Consider the following 20,642-nt stretch of genomic DNA (forward strand, 5'->3'; position numbering starts at 1 on the left):
CATGTGTGTTGTTTTATGTGTGTGTTTGTTCTTATCCTGCATGCTTGTGTGAGTGTATCTGTACAACGTCACAGCGGTGCTGGAAGAGAGACTTCTCTGCTAAACATGAAGTAGAATTTCCTTACATGCCAAAGCACTGCCAGCACTCTTATGTCTGGATCTTTCTTCTGAAATGGATGATGTGTATTTGGTGCTTGAGCAGTGCTGAGTCCCGGGGGTGGTGTATGTGACAACAGTCGGTGTGTTCATGATGGCAATACTTCAGTATGTTAGTCACTGTAGCTCTAGTGATGGGTACCACAGAGACTGTATATAAATGATGGACATGCAGAGCGTGACAAGCTGAGTATTTGAGTGCTTGATGTTTTAAAACTGGATTTTTTGTTTCTCAAGTCTTGCAAAGTCAAATTTATCATGTGGAATGTGGTCGAGTTGGAAGACGATTAGGAGGAAACACCCTGAGTTTAGTTTGTTATGCTTCAGTGAAAGTTGCACAGAGATGCTGTCATGCTCACACTTCCCACAGTGGGACCACACTTGGCTTGAGAACCTTTCAACTTTAATCTGAGCAGTTAGAAGAAAAGTAAATGGACTGCATTTGCAGTGATTAAAAACTGGTGTCATTCTGGACATTTAAAGGCCGTTACGCACCGAACACGAAATTATCCAGAATTTACCAGATCTGAACTCGCTGTGTAATATAAACACACACAGAGCGTGTAGCGTTTTTGTGAAAAAAATGAAGTCGACATGAAGCGACGATGAGCTGATCCTGATGTTCCTGAACAAGAAAAGGAAGAAACGGGAATCCTGAGTTTATCCAAAGTGGCAGCAGCATAGCTGGATCCAGGAGTTCAGTGCAGGTCAGTCACAACTACTTTTGTACATATTTGACGATGTCAGAGTTTGAGCTCACGTGAGTGCAGTTGGAACCACGTCTGAGGAGGCAGACGAATACTTTCAGCGAGTCGTCTAGTTGTGTGTCTGAGCTCAAATAGGATTATTTCACTATTTCCATCTCAATGAGATTTCAGTGCTGGTGCACAATTTGAGTTACGAGCACACGTGCTGCTAAATGCAGCGGTCTGATTGGTCACATCTGTTTATTAGAATTTAAAAATCAAGCTTGCTTTGAAAAACTAAATGCTGCAAATTTGTCCAGTGAAATGGGCGAGTGGCTGCATTAAGAACCGTTGAGTCAGAAAAATGTTTTAATGCACAAAATATTTGGACATATTTTAAGTGTCTGGTGGAAGTCCATCGTTGCTTTTGCTGTTTGAGTCAATACACTGATCTCATCTTATTACCAAGATGGGGTAAGAAGTTGGGTTATTTTCTCAGACTCCTGCTGGTCATCATGAGGGCTGCAGGTTAAAGACACGTTTTCTCCACAGACACTTTCAGTGTCACTTCAGTGTTTATTCCTGCTGTTTTAGTTTTACTCTGGAACCGAAATCATCTCAAATGTTTTCAATCTGATTAAAAAGAAGTTTGTTAAAAATATTCGGTGAGTTTGATCGAAGCTGAATGCCTTGATAGTGACTGCACTCTGTAAAAGTGCTCCCCAGGTGGAGTTTATTTATTATGGCAGTCAGAAAAGTGCCTCATGTGCATGTAATAGCTCAACACAGATATCTTCCATATTTGCTGTTGCCGCTCTATAATCAGAGCTTTGCATGGCCATTATGAGTCATCTCTCCCAGAGATATCACCAGTCTGTGGCCTCTCACAGCTGCTAACAGGTTCAGTGCTCTGGTATAACATCATTTAGTGTCCATAGATCTTCCAGCTTTTCTTAAAGAGCAATGTTAGCAGTCCTGATGACCTCCCTAACATGAGCACATGACTTCTACAGGTCTGCCAGATCATCTGAGTTTCTTTCTGTTTGTCACTGATTAGAATGACGATAGCTGCTCACTGAACCTACTAGAATGTACAACAAGAGGTTATCAGGAGTCATAACAACTGATAAGGGCCATTCAGAGTGAATGAGTGTGAATACCCGGGATTAGATTATTAGAGATAAGTTTCCAAAATGTACTATGGCAGTGTGCAGTAATGAAGTGCAATACTAAAGCAAAGCACTCAATTTCTTTCCAGCACTGATGATTCAGTGTTTCTTAGCTAAGTGGAGCGGAAAAGCACAGGTGCCTCTCCTGAATTCTGGCCTACGCAGCATCTGCTTTGGGCTGAGATGGGCGCCAGACGCTGCTTACTGTTGATTCTGTTGTGCTGGTGTAAATGAATAGAAAAGCCAGAAGCAGTCGGCTATACTCTGGTGGCGCATTTTGTCATATTGCCAGAACCGTTTGACTGATTTCACACGTGTTTCCTAAAGCGAGAAAACACAAAATGGTTTTATGAAATCAAACGGAAGCAAACAGAGAGGCTACCCGGGAACGACAACAAACTGCCAGGCATGTCAACTGCACCGTGTGAGGATTTAGAGCAGCATCTAAGTGTGATTCTGAGGGCACAGGTCAGGTTTGGGATCAGCACCTGGCTCCAGATTCATCTGAGGAATAGGTCTTATTTGTTTTGTGATATGAGGTGACACTGGAGAGCCCAAAGGTTCACTGTAATGTGGCTCAGATGGCAACTTGGCACCAAACATGACTGTTAAGCAAATCCAACAAAGCATCTGGGAGAAGAAGTTGACGTGAACGAAGAGGGGAAGAGGAGCCGTTAGCACTGTCAAGAGCAGTAAATGAACAGGCTCACTTTGATATTTTTATATAACTTTTTAACTTGAGTATATATCTACACATTTTCCTTTATTAGGGTCTTGTCTAAACTTGTCTAACATGTAGGTACCAACCACAGTTACACTGAGTCAGTGGACTGGACCTCTTGGCTGTCTTTGTAGAATCGGCACTTTTAAAATACAAATACAGCACAGATGATACAGCCTGCTTTCCATGTAACTGTGCAGCCCGTTCCAGAAAACTGTGCTATAGTTTTAGTTTAAATTCCAGTATTTTCTTGTCACTTAACTGGTAGCTGTGTCTATGCATTGCAGCAAGTCAACAGAGTGTGATAATGTTAGCTGATCATGGTCATGTTTGGATTTATAAAGAAATACACAACCAAATACAAAATCTATAAATCTTTAAAAAATATATGATGTGGCTATGTCTATCTTTTATATACAGTCTGTGATATATAGCACATGGACACCTGGGTAAAACAGCTGTGGCTCCGTATTTCTGCCGCCTCAGTCGCTTCAGTGCCAAACAGGAAACAACAGTATTGACTTTCGCTGTGTCCCGAAATCTAGGTCGCATCCTTCGGAGGCTGCATTTGAAGGCCGATTACGTCACAGCCAGACGGTGAAGGCTGTCCCAATTCAAGGGCTGCTCCAAATGCGGCGGACAAATGCGTCGTTCATTTCCCCAAATTTGAAGGATGGGTCGGGTGTATCCTTCGTGGCCCAGCATATCCCAGAATTCATAGCTCGGCCCAGCCAATTCTAGTTTCCAACAATGGCGGCAGCTACTTAGTTTGAATATCACTCTTATTACTCTTTCTGGGTCACAAAATAAACTTTTAAGATATTTTCAGGAGAGAATGTAGCTGTGCAAACTTCAAATATCTACTCGGTTTATCAAGACATCGCATATTTGTAAAAGTGCTCCGACGTTTTCGGTGACATCTGTTACCCACCCGCACGATAGCTAACTGGGGGTTAGCTCACTAGAGCCGGCAAGAACAGTGAACTCCCGGCACATCGTTTTCAACGCCCCCGCGGTCTTTCACTACTCAGGTTAAACATGATATGATTTTTTTTCAGTGTTTTATTTGTTCCTGAGTAAATCAGTTTAGCTGAGATTAGAGTTATAGTTTTCACACAGCTGAATAATCGTCAAACAGAAAACTGATGACACAGAAGTGTGAGATGTTTGAGACAGCTGGTGATGCACATCTGAAGGCTAGACCGTCCCATTTCACAAGCCTCGCACTTCCGGCCTTCTCAGTCTTCGAAGGACCCGGCCCACGTAGACCACGAAGGCCGGGTTCTTCGAAGGATACGGCCTAGGTTTTGGAACACAGCTACTGTCACAGTAAAGCTTTGTTTCTTGTTTCCTGCTGCTTTATTCAAACTTTGATGTCAAAAGAATGTATTGGTAGTTAAAATAGATAGTTCACGAATACTCTTGGTCTCTATGATGACGCCATGGAAGCCACATGTTGCCGTTTATATTTGCTCCATGTGTGAGATGCAGGACACAGCAGCGATTGCCGCCCTTCGGTTTATTTTTCACGAAACTCGGAAACGCGAGTCTCCCCAAAGATGTAAATATTGACAAGACGTTAAGATTTAATATTCAGCCTGCACGTCTGCGCCTTTATGTTTGTGCGCGAGTGTGCACATGCCCTGGAGCACACATGTTTTTGTCTCAGTTTTGCTTTGTGACTGAGCACTTTTAATGTTTCCAGCAAGGATCTGCTCCATATTTCATCAGTTTACATGTACTGCAGAAGCATCCTGACAGTGAATATGCATTTTTTTCTAACACACTGGGATTACGTGCCTGACTTGTGGCTCTAAAAATTTTAAAAAAGCCCACAAAGGGATGCAAAACTATTGCCTGTGGTAGTGTTTGGTGTTGGTGAAAGCATGCTAATGATTCAGCAGTGGGATGACGTAAACAAGGGCTGGATGATGATCTGTGCAAAGAAAACTCCACAAAGTAAGACAACAGATCTGTCTGGGGAAGGTGAAGGAAACAGGAGAGCAGAGAGAACGGTTTGATGTGAATTTGGCAAAAGAAAAGAGGAAAAACATTTTTAGACGAGCCACTGGCTGACAGATTGCTTGTTGAGGTCACTGATTACCAGATCATGCATTAGGAAACACTTTGGTGCTGCAACTGGTGCTTCAAAGCGAAGCTGCCAACAATCTTGTGCATGAGTTACAGCCTGATGCCTCAAATGGATGATTTTTATCCCCTCACTACAAGTAAACAAGCTTGGTGGATTGTTTTTTTTCTTTTGTGACAATCCTTCAGTTTCCAAAAGCTCTTGAAAGACCAGAATATGTTGCAGGGAGAGTGAAATCTTTAGGTTTGTGGCTTCTGTCAGCAATTTTCCATCATCATCAAATTGAAACAAGCGCAGATCTTTTTTGATTTAAGGTAAGATTTGTAACCGTTATCAGAAATCTCGGCCTGTCTGTGGTAGGATACCCTACAGGTAAAAATCAAAAGCTTTAACTGATGTGAATTCGGTCGATTAGATAGTTGGCGCTGCTCTAATTTATTTATTTTTTAAAATCACCTGAACATCCTTTTCATCCCCTCGTACTAGAGCTGGATCTCCTTCATCAGGATTTTTATAAAGTTGTAAGTGTGTGGACAGTCAGTGAAGCCACTAGATGACTCTCCCACAGGCACCACAGTTCAGTTCATTTCATCTAAATATTCTCTTCAGTCACCTCCATACACTACAAACCCAGTGTGAAGCACCACGAGATGAATGTTGAGGGGGAAAATGATAAGCGTGCTCCTAGTTTTGCTCCTCGCCTGACATCACTGGGGTTGGAAACTGTACTTCAGTACGATTTCAGAAAGTATGTATGAAAACCCACCTGAATAAGTGATCATCAAGTGTGAGCACCTCTGTGAAAGAAGGAGTATTTTGCATTTTGCTGGTCTGGAGCATTCAGGTGTGTGGTTTAATACACTGCCACAAATAGTAGACATCACTGCCAAATCACCCCAAGGAGGAACTGCAAAAAACCCAAGAGATGCATTTCAGTTAGCGTGTTGAAGGCTAAAGTTCGTGACAGTGTGGAGGATGATTTGGGTTTGTTTTGCAGAGGCGGGGCCTGTGCAGTCATCGACTTGACCAAAGTATAATCGAGTCAAAAAATGACACCATCAGTTTGATTCATATAACGAGACAATAATCTGAAGCACAGCAGCAAATCGTGAACAGGAACCTGAAGAGATAACAATGAATGTGCACAGATTTCTTTGACTTTGCTTTTTACTCGATTCTATTAAAGTCATTGAATTGTTTCCTGTCTATCTGAAATAAAAATGAAATTGTTATACAGTGTGATCGGTATCTTTGTGTGAACACTAATTCTGCTAAATCCAACAACTTCTGCCAGCAAAAACCTTCTCTGCCTCAGGTAAGAGCTTCAGGACATTTACATGTAACCAAGAATCCATTTAAGCAACTCATTTAAATTGAGATGAGACATGAGTCCTGCAGCTTTTCCATAAAGTGCACGTAACGCTGGGGGAAAGTGGCCGAATGCTCAGAGTTAAGAAGCAGCAAAACGGTTTCTATATATTTAAATCAAACACTTTTAATAAGTTTACTTTGCAGACTGTCATTTTAAAGGTTGTGGTTTCCAAGCTCATGATGTTTCTTCGATAATATAATTGGAGTAATCTTCTCTGCCTTGATAATGTTCTCTCAGTGCAACAAAAGACATACGACTGTTTGGAGCTTGTCGTCGCTTGTAAATTATTAGTTAATTGAATGCCCCTTTCATCAAACGGGTATTGTTGTTTCTTTGATGAAACCAGCTCATAGTGAAATCACAGCTGAATGACAAACACTTCATTTTAATGTATCCGAGCTTCAGGAATAAGCGCTGCATTTTCTGAGAACAATGAAACTGAATCTGAGGCGTTGGTTCATTCGTGTTCTCTTTAAATGAGGGTCACAGTCCAAACACAAAGGATCCATTTTGTTCCATTTATTCTTCTTATGTTTAGAAATATTTAATTTTAACTGAAATATTGTCCTAACACTCTCCAGTTCCCTTCAAAGTAGCAAACGGTGAAGAGAATAGACAAAAAACATGAATCCAACCAACAGAACAAATAGATAAATATCAGCAACATAAAAAAAGAAAAACTGATACAGACTCTGGCTCTGCAAATATATTATTATCATTATCCTAATAGTTAAAGCAGTTATCTGCAAACTGCAATAATAAATAAGGAGTTCAATTGGACAATTATGAATGAATGAAGTGCTATTTATTATGATATGTAAAGATTCTGAGACCTCGCTCATACAGGCCTAAAAGATGAAGGTAGTAGCTGGACGATGCATCGATAGCAAAGTCGAACCACACCCAAAACCTTGTGATTGCTGTGATTGCTGCGGCCGTCTGCAGACATTCACTAACTAGCGACTGAGAGGGAGTGAAACATGAAATTACACAAACCAAAACCAGAAACTTTTCCCCTTCAAAGTAAAAGCCTGGGCGTGAACCCAGCCTCAGGCTCTGTTTCCAGTTTGGGTCTCGTTTTTCTTTATTCACAGTTTTGCTTCTGCTTAGTGAGAGGTTTGTGAGGCAAGTTGGCATCTGCCATGAAAACAAAGGGTGACCGGTGCAATCTGTTAGCACCCGAAACGCAAAATCGCAAAAGGTTTTACCTCTTTGCAACCAGTTTCACAGGGTGACTGCCACTCACCAACCAGTGGTTACTGGTCACTGAGCGGTCTACAGCCCTGTGTGACCGGGGCTGGCTGTGAGCACAGACACCACAGAAACCCCGCCCACCTGCTCTTCAAATCAGAATCAAGTTGCTTTAAAGGCAGGTACTCTGAAAAGGAGAGGAGCTTAAATGACTTCTTTAAAAGGGTTATTTTGATTTTGAATCATGCAAAAGTACAGCAGTGGCTCGGAGTAAGCAAAGCAGTACAACATATAAAGTATACAAAATATTTTCTACTGTGACATAGCATGAGGTAAAAACAGTCTTCTGGTCAGAAACATTCAGTCTTCCCAAAGGAGCCAAAGGGGGGAAACAAACCTTGTGCTTAACTACATAACAGAATAAAGAGATACGCTTGGACATAAAAGCGCTCACATAGACTGCCGGGCCACCTGTTGCATAGAAACACAATCATTAGATTTTCTAAATTGAAGAGAAACTCGTGGAGAACTGTGATAGTTTAGCTTCATGAAATCCCAATTTAGTTTTTGACAGAACCATGTGCCACACAGATTGGATTATGATTTTATTGCAGATTCTACAAGAAGCAACAAGGATGAGAGTCGGAGGAGGGAGGAAGATGAAAAATAGGATGCGGAAGAGGGAGGAGAACGGATAAAACACTATCTGCAAGAGGAAGAGGAGGATGGATAGATGGATGGATGCATACAAGAAAAAGAAAGATTAAAATTTGTAGAGACGGAGAAACAGAGACGGGCAGCCGTAGGAGGATAAAGTGGAGAGGGGCATATGATGGCCTGGCAGGTCTCCAAAGGCTCCCGGCAGCAATCCAGCTGCTTCTGAAGGCCACTTCGAAAAGCCCGTTAGCACTGCCAGAAGTACAGAGAGGAAAACAGAGAGCCTGAGAACCAGAGGGAGAACAGGGGAGAGGGGAAAATGAAATATTATGGGTGAGGCAGGAGAAAAAAATGGATGCTGAGCTGGGATGCAGGGAAGTTCTGTTTCGAAGACAAAAGCAGGGATGGAGAAATTCTCACTGCTTTAACGACTGGTTAAAAACAATGAAACCAAAACGTTGATCCCAGCGGAGACGTGCACAGCTCGTGTGGCCTGACACGGTAAAACATTTGAGCTCGATAAGAAGGGACTGCGATGGTTTGCAGTTGATCATCACTTCCTAAGTGACGCATGACAAAAACAAATCTAACAATGTTTTAGAGAAGAAACTCATCTTCAGCAGAAGTAACCTGTGCTGGAGCTTCAAGGTGGCAAATTCCCCAGGGAGTGAATCCCACAATAAATATGAAGTAATAATATTTCAGCAGTATTCTGAGGATTTAGTGTTGTCAGAGTTTTATTTTAGGCTTTTTAAGAGCACGTTCATGTTGAGGGTCGCTGTCCATGGTCCTGAAAAAGCAGAGCTGAGACCTCGTACACAAGGACATTTTTGTGTTCACCATAATCTATGAATATTAAGAAAACATAAATGTGTGGACGAAGCTGAGGCAGATTTTATAGTTTAGTCGGCGGCTGCAGCGACTATGCATTTCAAAGAGCCGTCACATCTGGGTGCATGATGGTCGATAAAGTTAAACTTTTTTTTTTTAAATCAGCTGTCTGAAGATTGTAAAATATTTAAACAGATTTCCCACAAAATAAGAAGATTATCAGATTATCAGAGTCTCAACACAAGAAGAAGACAAGCGTGTTTCAGCTTTGCTTTTACAGCGACTGGATTCTCCAGTAATAATGAATGTTTTGGGATTGTTTGTTGTTGGGATGTTTTGTTTCCAGTCTGTGGACTGTTTTCTGAATTTTACTCCAGATGCATTCTTCCATCTTCCCTAATCGTCCAAAAGCTCAGATATCTGTTGAGAGACTGTCGCTGTCCGTGGTGCTGAAACCCAAGTCTCCACACCAGGGTTTTTAAAGTTACATTTTACTGTGTTCTGCATATTCAATAATAAAGGAGAGCACACAGCTAAAATAAACAAATATATAAAACAAGACATAATACCTGAAAAAAGGTGTTAATAGTATGGAATTATTATTATTAGAATTATTAAGTATAGCTCAATGACAAATGTTACAGGATGCATTCACACAAGCCTTTGTGTAAAAGTTTTGAGGAGTGATTAACAAGTAGATACTGAGAACTTATCCGTAATGAGTTCCGCTGCTGCAGCTTCACAGAAAACATCTCTTTGTAATGAGGTGGGCCGTGGGAGGGTCTGACCCAATGAACGCAGGCAGCTCCATACGGTGTGAGTAAATCTATAAAGTAGACATAAAGCCACGAGAGCTTAAAAAGTGATTAATAAAAATTTTAAAATCAATTTGAATTCAGCGAGGCTGTGAGTGATGCAGACCTTTCTACCATTTACAGAAGAAGGTATTTGGTGTGTTTGCTTACTTTAGTTCAGCTTTGTTGTCTGAAAGCAAAAGATCCATAAAAAAGGCATTTCAGCCAGTTGAGACTCGGGACAGTGGTTCAGTTAGAGATAAAATGAAGAATCAGAGTCAGAAAAACAGAGATGGCCGGGTGGAACGCGCCTTTGATTGATTTTACCACCATCAGTGTAGTTTCTTGTGATTCTGATGTTGTTAATCTGTGTGTGTGACCTTTGTGCTCAAGTCTGGGATTCATAAATATTTTTCTTTCCTGATTTCGTTCTCTGCAAACAAATTTGGAACCAAGGTTTCATGCTGAAAGATGTACGAGAAGAGTTATTAACAGGTTAACAGTGAGTTTCCGCCTCAAGTTCTCGCAGGGTCTTGGAACATGACGCAGGAACGAGCTGCCATGAAAGGAAGATTCCCACCTGCACCTTTAGCCACATGCGGTGGGTGGAGACCAAAATAATAAGATTGCCGATGCAAGCAGTGGAAATGAGCTGATCGTTGATGAGGAGCTTAGCTGAGCGCAGCTAAGCTCTTTCTACATTGAAAGCAACCAGCTCAATCATCTGACTCAGATGCCTCCTAGGTGAGATGTGACTGCTGTCAGACCCAAACATGTCTGAAATACAATGTCTCTCGATGGGCTTAGCAACACCTCAGTTTCCCCCAATCAGAGCTGGGAGACGTGATCCAGGGTGAGGGAGACTGCTGCCCCCGGCAACCTGAAAAATTGATGGATGAAAATTGCATTATTATTATTTTTAAACGGCTTTAAGAGAACAGAAAATAATTAAAATAGCTCATTTGCTAATTTACTGGCTAACTGGTGTCGGCTGATGTCCTTTGATTTGATCCTTGCTGAAAGTCATCACTTTCACCCTGTTTTATTGTAATATCTCAGTGATCTGTCTTCACCTTGTAGTGACAGATCAGGTGATCCTTATCCTTATCCTTATACTGCCTCTTCATTATAACTTTGGTTAATTGTCTTAATAACCACTTAATGGTTCAAGGTGTGCTGCACAAACAAACCCTTCATATTCATGAAGCGGGAATGTTGTTAAAAATAGCCAGCGGTCTTTGCCTGCTCGTGTCTGTCCTGACTACAGGACCAACAAAGCAGTGGAAGTAAAAGCCTGTTGGCATTTTAAAACGTTCCCTGTCACTTCCCACAGAATAATGGCTGCAGGAAGTATCCTCCCATGAGGCCTTATGATAATAGGCCCATATGTGCCAGCCACGGTGACGGTAATTAATTGCTACACAAAACTTGCGAGGTCGCTCCGTGGAGTACAGTGACCTCCAGACATGAGTGCAATGACACAGTGGGCTTTTTGCAGAGCGCTGTGGGAAGACTGGGGAGGGGCTGAGGAGTGGGATGAGTGGGGGTGGAAGGGGAGGGCAGATTAGTTAGCAATTTGACCTTTCCCACGAGGCACCGGCTCATCACCTCCTTCCTTTTGTTACAAGATTAGAGAATGTAAATGCAGTGGGAGCCCAGCTTGGGAATTCACTGTACTCTGTCACATTCTCTCTCTGGGCGTGTCTGAGAGTGAGGGTGAAGGGCAAAGGCGCAAAGCAAATCAGTTTTGAATGGGAGGGAAAGCAAGAGAAAGTGGGAGTGAAGTGGCGGTGAAAAGATGGCAAAGAGATCAGAGAAAGCAAGCAGGAAGGATGTCATGTAAAGCGGGGAGTGACTAGAGAAGGCTTGTTGATGGATGGATGAAAAAGAGGAAAAGGTGAGCGTCAGGCAGCGATCGGCAAGATACAGGGGAAGTGGTGGCACGATGGAGTGATGAGAAAAAAGGTAACAAGCGCACAAATAGAAGCCGGTGGGGATGTTGTGACTCAACAAAAAAGACACTAATGAACCGGCTTCAGGCTTAAAAGATAAATGAAGAAATAATTGACCACGTTGCATTAGGGAGTCGTTTTATCTCCACGTTTCCAGTTTCGGGGCACTCGATGATCCTGAAGCATCATCAAATAAACTGCTCGCTCACCAAAAAAAAAAAAGTTGAGCCAGCATCTGCATCATTATTTCAATCCTGCTTGGCTGCATTTTTAAAATGAAAGAAGAAGACGTGTCTAAACCATTTTGAGAGCCCTGAAACCAGCAGCTGTTTGTTGGAGTCTTTCCATGAAGTTGGTTAAAGACCTGCAGCTTCTCAGGAGCATCTAAAGTAGCAGAATCCATGCGTGTGGTCCCGATGTTGCAGGCCTTGTACAATAATCAATCATAATTATTGATCATCCCTGACTTTGAGTCGGAACCTAAAGGTATAATGATTATGATCTATCAAAACCTCCGGCAGGTGAGCCGTCTCACACAAGCTCAGTTTCATAGTTAAATCATTTACTTCCCAGCAGCCATCCTCAAGTGAAGTCTTAGCATCCATCACAGCTGTCAGGACATCTTGATTCTAGTCTGAAGTATAAAGCTCTGCAAATACAATAAAAAAGTTTGTTGATTTTCAGACACAAACTCAGTCAGACGTGAATCTGTAATTCATGCAGCAGCTGTTGAAAAGTCCAGACAAACTGGCTTTCGACTGTATCCAACAAATAGTATGTAGCTTGCATATTGGAGACCCCCAATCAAACTAAATCTGGTGGATTTAGTTTGATTGGGGTGGAGCTGTGTCCATGTTATTCACGTATACATGACAGTAGTAATGTCCTGCACTTCTAAATGGACAAGAAAACAATAAATATAAAAGCATTCAGATGGATGGAGTCCTGCTGTCAGTGTGTGGATTTGTGTGCACTAAAGGAGAGCTTAACAAAGTGTGCTGAGCGTTGAAATGATGACATGACTGCAAATCAAAACCTTAACAGGGGACTGTAATTTACTCTAACTGGGATTGTGGTGCTGTGAGAGCCGTTTGTGAGCAGGAATAACGTGATAGTTACAAAGTAATAATTGAGAACTCGACGGCACTGAAACGAAACTCTGATGGCAAATGAATCATAAACAGACGTGTGAAATCAATGCCATTAACAGCTATTTGGAATACATTTAAGACTTGAGATTTGTGGCACTAACAAAGTGCCTTCAGGTCTTTCTACTGGTCAGCAGGAGCGCGAGTCCTGTGCTTCCAACAATAAGTCAAATCTTAAACGAGTCTGTGAGAAAGTTATTCTTTTCACTTCAGCTGTCAGTAAAAATTCTCTTGATGACTTTTTTTCTCAGTAATTAGTTTCAGCTCTGAACACAACATGATGTTAATTTTGTAAATCATCTTTCATTATAAAGTGAAATCGACAGTAAAGCAGGGTATGATTAAAGGTGCTTTCCTCTAACACATAAACACATAAAAATAGATACAAACACAGACTTACAGATGTGCATAGACTTATTTAGATATTCTAACACTCAGAGTTGAAGGTTTAACAATGTATTTGAACTTTACAAAGCCAAGGTGCATTAATTTCTTGTAAGGGATAATGACTGACAACATAAAGAAATTTATGTTTGACAGTTCTTATTGGATTGACCAGTGAACAAGAAGGACAATTGCAGATTTACACATGAGGGGAAGGTCACTTGGAGCCGTTTCTATGTAACTACAGATTCCTGCATCATTGGCTCAAACCACTGAAAATAAGTACAAAGTTATTCACATGTGTAGCCAGTTTGCCGATGCCTGAAATAGGACATTGCCAGCTTTAGGAGAGAGAAACCACCACGACTTTAAGCCTGTCATGAACAGGAAACTGCTGAAATGCTGGCTTCGCTGCCCACAGTGTCGTAGGTTTTACATTGCCATGACTAAGAAGGTGCCAACCAAGAAAGAAGCCCCTCCTCCAAAATAGAAATCTTCAAGCTGCCCACATGGACAATCCAATTGCTTTCTAAAGAAACATTTTATGGTCAGACAAGACAAAGACTGAGCTGTCTGGCTACAATGACAAGAAGTATTTGAGTCTTTCAAAGCTACGTCACTCTGCTAACTGTCAAGCATGGCTGTGGTAGCATCATGTCCTGGCCTTGTGCCAGTGCTGCTGGTATACGGCACAAAGTTGACGAAATAATGAAGGAGGAATTGGTCAGATAATCAGCCAGAATTATGCCAGAAGCTTGCTGATGGCTACCCAAAGCATCTGGTCAATGTGCAACTTACTAATGAAAATTTAGCTAAATATTATTTGGCGTGTATCTATCCATCTATCTCCATCTCACCCAAGAAATCACCCAAGAAGTCTCAGATTATCATGACAGCCTTGCCCATGATCAGTGTGTGTAAACTTCCATCTACACCTGTAAGGTCTATGGTTACAGAAGTCAGGTGTAAGATAGTTTGTCATGCACTTTATTGTTTGTAAAAACACCTTCAGCCTTTCTGACTGCTGTCACACCAAAGCAGAAGTGTTTTCTGTTTTGTAAGGTTTAAAATAATTGACTTCACCTTGAAAAGTAATTACAGAAGAAGAGAGAAGTTTACGATTTGCTTAGACAGAAAACTACAAAGAAAATAAACAATTCCCTTCTGCTCTTTAATAACCACTGTAGAGCTCATTAATATAGTGCTTCATCCGCTAATTGCTCAAAACCAGCAGGTTGAACTGGGAAGCTTAGATATGCAAATTCCTCTCAGAGTGTAAGTGGGATACTGTAGAACAGAAAGGTGCTCAGTCAGAGGAGACAGCGCTGTGGTAGTGCTGCTGGGTGCCACACTGTTGGCATGGCAACCTGATTGTCTTCGACCATGTCTTCATCCCTCAAGACAGAACAAAGAGTGGAGATCTCGGAGGACTTTGATGCAGAGCAAGTCAAAGGCTGCCCAAAAATTCGAATAAGCTTGGCCTCTTAATCCCTTTCATATGGAGTCTGTCAAAGCTAAAGACCTTCAGCGCTTAATCATTATCAGTGAATTACAAAAAACCCCCAACAATTATCTGGTATTTAAAGGGGCATTACAGCAGTTTTTTATAAATAAAAGATCAGTTTGCTTTCCACAGTATGAAAAGAAGGTCTCCATTATATTCTGAAGTGGTTCAGTCTGATGTAATCTGCAACCCAGATTACGCAGAGTCAGAAACGCAGAAACATGTGGGACTACTACGAGTGACAGATGTGTGCCCCAGCGTGGTGTTAGCACTTGACCATGTTGGTAGTTTCCAAGCTTTTGGAGAATTTTATGGCATTTTTCTGACAAAAAACATGACCTGCTGCACTGTTAATTGTACTAATAGCCTGCTTCAGTTTTTGTTATTTGTGTAAATTCTAGTGTTTCATTACCCTGTTGCTTAGCACAATTAGTAGATATCCTTTCATGTGCAAGGGACTCATAAAAACTCCTATTATAATAAAAATAACTGAATCTTTGTTTAAGCAGACCCTCGAGATTAAAAATCTGTTTAGCAAGAATATTATGTCAAAGACAGTCTGATCAACAGGAGTTGCACAAAGTAGTAACAGACACACAAAAACAAATACACACTGAAAATATATGCAACAAAATACATCAAAGGTTCAAGCAACACTGATTACAACAACAACAACAACAAACAACAACAAACTTTATTTATAGAGCACATTTAAAAACCAGCGGTATACCAAAGTGCTTAACATAAAAGACAGAAAAGTAACATGAGTATTAAAAGGCCTCAGCAAAGTATCAAATATACTCACAGGTCATTGCCACTAATACACAGGGGTAGTATAAAATGCATATCAAGTAAAAACATAGTAAAAGCACAAGCCATAAAAAAAATGTATAAAGAAAAATAAAGTAAGTCTAAGAGTCAGGTACGAGCATTAACAAGCAGGAAAAGCAAGATTAAACTATTAGATTATACTGCGAGATGTTTAATCTCGCTTTTCCTGCTTGTTAATGCTCGTACCTCTTAGACTTAGGTTTTTAACCATGATTTAAAAGATTGGATAGAATCGGACGCCCAGATCGCAATCGGAAGGTTATTCCACAACTCTGGTGCAGCCAGGGCAAACGCCCGGTCACCTCTAGACTTCAGCCAAGATCTAGGCTGCACCAAGAGCAACTGAGTAGATGATCTTAATGCTCTGGCAGGAACATACGATTTAAGGAGTTCACTAAGGTAGCTCGGTGCTGTGTTGTTGGTCATTTTAAACGTAAGCAGCAGTATTTTAAATTGGATGTGGTATTTAATGGGTAGCCAATGCAGGTCAGCTAGAACAGGGGTGATACAGGCAAACTTCCCAGTTCTGGTCAGAATGCGTGCCGCAGCATTTTGGACTGTCTGCAGTCTATGAAGAAGGGCAGAATGAAGACCGAAATACAGTGAATTGCAGTAATCCAGCCTAGAAGTCACAAAGGTGTGGATGAGCTTTTCCAGGTCCTTATGCGGAACATACTGCCTAGCCTTAGAGATGAGACGCAGTTGGTAGAAACTAGATCTAACTACAGCAGACACTTGTTTATCGAGTTTGAACGAGCTGTCAAGCAACACGCCCAAATTGCTAACAGTGTCAGAAAGGGAGCTGGTAAGGGAACCAAAGGCATCAGGAAGTTGGCCACGAGGAACATTGCTGCCAAACACCACGATTTCAGTTTTCTTATCATTTAGGATAAGAGAGTTTGCTAAGAGCCATTCTTTGACCTCGCGCATGCACTCTTGAAAGCAGTGCAAGGACAAAGCAAGATCATCATTTAGTTTAAAGTAGATCTGTATATCATCAGCATAGCAGTGAAAGGCAGTGCAGCATTTCTCAAAGATTGCACTTAGACGGAGCATATACAGTGAGAAAAGAGTCGGGCCCAACACAGATCCTTGAGGCACGCCACAGCCGACAGGTGCAGCGGAGGAAGAGTGCCCAGGTTGACCTAGAAGGACCTATTGGAGAGGTATGATTTAAACCAATCAAGTGCAACACCTTTAATGCCTACAGTATGCTCAAGCCTCGCTAATAAGATATTGTGATCTACCATATCGAAGGCCGAGGATAAAGCCAATAAAACTAGGACCGCAGCGCGTCCAGTATCAGCAATTAGAAGAAGATCGTTGAGGACTCTGAGCAACGCTGTTTCAGTGCTATAATGTGGTTTGAAGGCAGACTGGAATTTATCATTAATGTCATTCTCATCCAGGTACGCCTGGAGTTGTAGAAGAACTATCTTCTCGAGGATTTTGGACAGGAACGGGAGCTTAGAGATCGGCCTGTAATTCACATAATCATTATAATCAAGGTTCCTTTTTTTAAGAACAGGCTGAACTATAGCATGTTTAAAAGCTGACGGGATGCAGCCAGAGAGTAAGGAAGATACTGGGTCCAATTACATCGAAGCAGTCCGTAACTATACGAGACGGGAGGGTATCGTGTATAGGATTAGTATTGTTCAATTGTTCAACTAAACGCTTAAGAGTAAGGAGTGGCACGGGCTCAAACTGATGGAAAGTAGACGAACAACCAGGGGTACAAACAGGGCTAGACATTAAAGGAAGTGAAGACTTAAGAGATGAAACTTTATCTAAGAAGTGTTTTAAAAATTGTTCACAAACAGCCGGAGAGCACACCAGCGGCATAACAGGGCAGGGATTGACCACTGAATTAAAAATTTTAAATAGCGTTCAGGGGTTGTGACCATTAGCCAGGATAATTTTTGATAGGAAAGCCGCTTTGGCCATTTTGGCAGCAGTTTGTAATTTCGAGCGGCTGGCACGTAGGATTTCATAAAACACCTGGAGTTTATCTTTTCTCCACCTCCTCTCATCGCGGCGACACACACATTGTAAGGCGCGTGTAGAGTTGTTTAACCAACATTGGGAATAATTTCTAGGGCGCTTCATTTTAATAGGTGCAACAGTGTCAAGGATAGAGGAGCATATGGTTAACAAGGTGTTGGCAAAGTCCTCAATCATATGAAAGGTAGAACAATTAAAAAAAGAAACAGAAAAATTTGCCACATTTTCAGTATTAACTATGCGCATAGGGTGAAGGAGGGCCTCAAGGTGCAGTTCAGTATTACCTAAGTCAACATCAAAGATGACCGGGGAGTGGTCAGAGAACCCATCATTTTTTATATCCTTGATGCAAATGTCCAAACCATATGAAAAGACCAGGTCAAGGTATGGTCTTTAGAATGGGTTGGTTCATTAACCCACTGAATGAGGTTAAAAGAGTCAGTTAATGCAAGAAAATCTTTAGCTAACGGGTCATCCTTACAGCAGACATGTATATTAAAATCGCCAGTAATAAGAACACAGCCATATTTAAAAAGAACAGATCCTAAAACGTCAGCAAATTCAGAGATGAAAATCTTGTTGTATTTAGGCGGACGGTAGACCACAACACACAGAGTAGTCGAAGAGTCAGTCATCTCCAGTAGCTGAGCTTCAAAGCTAGGGTAGGTAGGGGAGGGTAGCAGCCAAACTTTGTTTATTTTTAAAAACCGAAGCTAAGCCACCACCTCTGCCAGTGAGCCTTGGCGAGCTAAAAAAGACACAGACTGGGGGGAGAAGCTCAGAGAAGGGGATGAACTCACCGGGAGAAATCCAGGTCTACGTCAGGAGTAAAATGTCCAGTCACGCGGTGAGGAAAAAGTCATTTAAAAGAAAAGCCTTGTTCGCCACCGACCTGACATTAAATAAAGCCATGCGTGTCCGAGGAGCTAGGTCACCGGAGGTGGCACGTCGCAGGACGCTGCGGTTGTTGTGATGGACGCCACGTCCGGAGGACCAGGTTGAGTTATTGTCAGGATATTGTCAGAGGTGGTCGTTAGTATCTCCGCCTGTCACACTGAAGACTGGGGTTTGATTCCCCCACGGGGGGTGAGCAGTCTCTCTGCTCTGCCTTTGGGGCAGGGATAGCTCAGTAGGTAGAGTGGTGGCCCATAATCGGAAGGTCGGGGGTTCAAATCCACTGAACGGCTACCCTGAGGTACCCCTGAGCAAGGTACCATCCATACACACTGCTCCACAGGTGCCCAGTGGCTGCCCACTGCTTCACTGAGTGAATGGGTTAAATGCAGAGAGGAATTTCCCCACTGGGATCAATAAAGTATACATTATTGGTATTATAGAGACAAAGACATGTGCAAGATGCAAATGTAGTATAGTTTAGCACACTCAGTGGATTTGTGTAAGTTTTTGTTGTTTTTGAGTCTTTTAATGAGTATTGTAAGGTGTTTGTAAAGGTGTATGTGGATATCAGTTCTTTGGTGGTAGTGAGTTGAGGTCTCTGTTTGAGTTTACATCCTTTTTACTAACTCAAAGCACAATGCAAGAAAACTATTCCCAAGAAAACTTGTTTCATTTCTCAAAAACACACCGTCGAGTACAACCAGGGTATGCTAGCAGCTGGCAATCCAAATGTAAACTCGACTGAGAATCACTGGAGCGCGCGCTAACTGCACTCCACAAGACAGGATGAGCAAACGATGGGTGGAGACCACTTAAGTGTTGTAATAGCTCTTGTTGTATGATTGTGCATTTATTATATTTCTATTAGTTAACCGAGTAAAACTTGATAAACTTTGAGTACCTCTGCATGCAACAGACTCTTTAAAGGGCACAACAAATCTTTAAAACAGAGTGACGTGTGTGCAAAGAGGAGAAGGAGACTTTTCAAGTACTTCAGTGAGCAGTAGCTCAATATAAAAGAGGCAGCCCTGTATCACATTAATTAACTCTTGACCATGCAAAAGACAGTCTGCATGGAGTCTGCCACAAGAGTCTTAATTAACTGTAGTCAGTAGAGCTTTTCCACCTCCAACTTCCAGTTGCTTTGCTTTGAATTTTGGGAGAAAGCACCACATGAATCTACTCATGTGTAATAAACTGTAAAAAGGAGAGTAATCAAAGCATTGTGGGTTGGAAATATGTCTTAGATGCATCAATTGTAGAAGCCTTGTTTTTTTAAAGAGATTACATATTTTTGGAAACAAAGCCCCCACCCCCCCCTGAAAAACTGAAAAACCAAATTTTGCTTTTTATCTGAGGAGCTGTTAAAGTGAGACGACCTCAATAGCCATCCTCTGTAATCCAGTCGTTAATTCTTTTTTTTTTTATATAACTTTTTATTTATCATTTTACAGTATGGGAATACAAAACTTAAGGTCAGCATGGGAGACATTCACAGTTCCAGTAATAGAATCTACTTACATCATGGTAATATTCATTTATTCAGTGCAAAGGGGAGTACACAACCCATTTTTCCCAGAGCTTCTTAAATTTCTCGAGCTCGAGTCTAAGGACAAAGGTAAGCCTTTCCATTCCAAAAATTTCTTCCACTATCCCACGCCATTGGGCCCGAGTTGGAGGGTCTGCCTTTAGCCACCTACGGGTTATGACCTTCCTGCAGCCAGCCAAAAGTATTTTCAATAAATAAATATCTTTATGTGGGAGTGCCGTAGGCAATTTGCCAAGATACAACGTATCAAATGAATAGTCTATTGTAATCCCAATTATTTTGTTTATCTCAAGGGCCACCTCCCCCCAATATGGCTGAATCCTTGGGCAGGCCCAGAAGACATGAAAATGGTTTGCCATAGGGGATCCACAACCTCTCCAACATAGGCCCTGGCTCTGTGAGCCTGTTTGCCGAGCTGTGAGTTTAGGAGTGTTAAAGAATCTCACTACATTCTTCCAACCAAACTCTCTTAAGGACCTTGAATTTGCAGTGGTAGCCTGAGACTCACATATTCCCCACCAGCTGTCCTCCGAAATTCGTGAGCCTGATTCCCTCTCCCATTTATGCTTAATGTACAGCGTAGAGTGATTTTTAGAGGCTTGTATACTACCGTATATTTTCGAGACCATCTTTTTAGAGTCATTTCTCTTGTATGCCTCTTGAAAGATATGAATTAGGTTGTATTCGTTTTCATCTCTGATTAGCAA

At 41.7% G+C, this 20,642-nt stretch overlaps 1 protein-coding gene across 1 annotated transcript in view; it reads left to right on the forward strand.

Annotated features, from left to right (window-relative positions):
- The window catches only part of sgcd (sarcoglycan, delta (dystrophin-associated glycoprotein)), a 343,513-nt gene that overhangs the window by 87,875 nt on the left and 234,996 nt on the right, over window positions 1–20,642 (forward strand). The gene's annotated exons all lie outside the window — the stretch shown is intronic.

This window comes from Rhamphochromis longiceps, linkage group LG10, assembly GCF_057381845.1.
Source record: "Rhamphochromis longiceps isolate RC_006_pf linkage group LG10, R_longiceps_female_GT1.1, whole genome shotgun sequence".
Lineage (NCBI taxonomy): Eukaryota > Metazoa > Chordata > Actinopteri > Cichliformes > Cichlidae > Rhamphochromis > Rhamphochromis longiceps.